This window comes from Microtus ochrogaster, linkage group LG5 (assembly GCF_000317375.1).
Source record: "Microtus ochrogaster isolate Prairie Vole_2 linkage group LG5, MicOch1.0, whole genome shotgun sequence".
NCBI classification, from domain to species: domain Eukaryota; kingdom Metazoa; phylum Chordata; class Mammalia; order Rodentia; family Cricetidae; genus Microtus; species Microtus ochrogaster.
In genome coordinates, this window is record NC_022031.1 from 37,663,203 (window position 1) to 37,665,337 (window position 2,135).

General features: G+C 44.6%; 1 protein-coding gene across 2 annotated transcripts in view; it reads right to left on the minus strand.

Annotated features, from left to right (window-relative positions):
* LG5H9orf24 (linkage group 5 C9orf24 homolog) overlaps nt 1-2,135 on the minus strand; it is a 16,622-nt gene that overhangs the window by 9,715 nt on the left and 4,772 nt on the right. The gene's annotated exons all lie outside the window — the stretch shown is intronic.

Consider the following 2,135-nt stretch of genomic DNA (forward strand, 5'->3'; position numbering starts at 1 on the left):
GAGAGAGAGAGAGAGAGAGAGAGAGAGAGAGAGAGAGAGAGAGAAAGAGAGAGAACCATTTAGAAGAACTCACAGGCGTCAACCATTTTTCTGTTAGAGGCTTTCCTAAGATGTCTGTGGTCTTTGCTCACGTTCATAAATAGAAAGCTAAGAGAGTTTGTATCGGAGGCCTTGAGCGATCTCGCCCGGGTAACTGGCGTGGCGCCCACCCCTAGTCCAACTGGACTGTTGCCTGCAGAGTCTAACACCAGTGTTCCTCACACCTTTCCTCTTGTGGGGATGGGATTCTTTGGGAAGGCTCCTTTAATCTTTGGCGTAGTGAAAAGACCCAGCTGTCAGTGCAGAGAGGGCTGCCGGGGGTTTTGACCATCAATATACGGATGCGCATCTGCTTTCAAGATCCTTGCCAGGAAAAAGAGGACAGAGAAAAAAAAAAAAAAAAGCCTGTGACTTTTCTAGAGACAGAGCCAGGCAGTCAGCCCGCAGCAAGGAATAAAAACGATGAGTAGGTTTAACTGCTTAAATGACTTTAAAATATCCTTATTTTAGCCTTGGTCCTACTGCACCTTCAGTTCCAGAGAACCCCAGTGGCCAATCCCTGAGCCTTTCGGAATTCTGTATCCGAATGATGTCGGCCGTCCCACTCCTGGCTTTCCGACCGCTTTCTCAGGCGTGCTGTGCTAGGCCAGTTGCTGCTCTCTGTCATACTTCCTGCTTGCCAGGTTTTCTTGCCACTGGCATTTTCTCACCGCCCTTGTGAAGCTGGGTCTCGGGTGTCTGTTTACTGTAGTTTCAGGCAGGGGTCAGAAGGCATGTGTGTTCAATTTTAGCCCAGAGGATTATACTTCTTTATGTATTCTGTATACTAATCAGTTACATGTTGCAAATCTCTCAGTTTGTGGCTTTTTTTCTTTAATGTGTCTTTGATGAACAGAAGTTCTTCATTTGAACCAGCTGAATTATTAATCTGTTTGATGGTTAATGCCTTTTATGGCTAAAGAAATCTAGCCATGCTCTCAGATAATGGAAATAATGTTTTGTGTTTTCTTCCGAAAGTTATATGGTATTACTTTCCATATTTAATCTGACAGGACTTTCATTTTGGGTGTGGTATTAGATATTAATTTTATTTCTTTTTTTTTTTTTTTCAAGACAGGGTTTCTCTGTGGTTTTGGAGCCTGTCCTGGAACTCCCTTTGTAGACCAGGCTGGTCTCGAACTTACAGAGATCCGCCTGCCTCTGCCTCCCGAGTGCTGGGATTACAGACATGCGCCACCACCGCCCCGCATTAATTTTATTTCTATCCATATGAATCACTAGCTTTCTTACCAAGCAGTCTATTTTTCTCCCATGGATTTGTCATGCCGCCCCAAGCTCGATGAATCCTTTTCCATAGTTTTATTGTCAACCATTTTTACTTAATATTACGGAAGTATATGTATGAGTCTATTCTTGATGTATGCTCTTTTGTTTAACTCATCTATTTATGGTTTTGTATAACTTTTTAATTAACATATGTGATTAATATCTTTTTGAAATTTTAAAAAGATTTACTTATTCTGCCTGCATATACATGTCCAGGCCAGAAGAGGGCACCAGATCTCTTTATAGATGGTTATGAGCGACCATGTGGTTGCTGGGAATTGAACTCAGGACCCCTGTAAGAGCAGCCAGTGCTCTTAACCCCTGAGCCATCTCTCCAGCCCTTGGAAAATTCCTTATCATTTGTGTGTGTGTGTGTGTGTGTGTGTGTGTGTGTGTGTGTGTGTGCAACTGTGAATATATGGATGTTCGTGTGAAGGCCAAGGCAATGTCCAATGTCTTCCTTTATCAATCTCTGCCTTACTTTTGAGACAGGGTCTCTCACTGGGCCCAGAGATCTGGTTGAGTGACTTGCCAAAGGGCCCCAGGGGTCCTCCTGCCTCAACTTCCCCAACTTTGGCATTACAGGTGTGAGTCACTGCACCTGGCTTTTTACACTGGGTGTTGGGGATTGAACTGACATCCTCATGCCTGTACAGCAACCACCTTACCAATGCAGCTGTCTCCCCTGTCCCACTTATCCATCCTTCCTTCCTTCCTTCCTTCCTTCCTTCCTTCCTTCCTTCCTCCCTCCCTCCCTCCCTCCCTCCCTC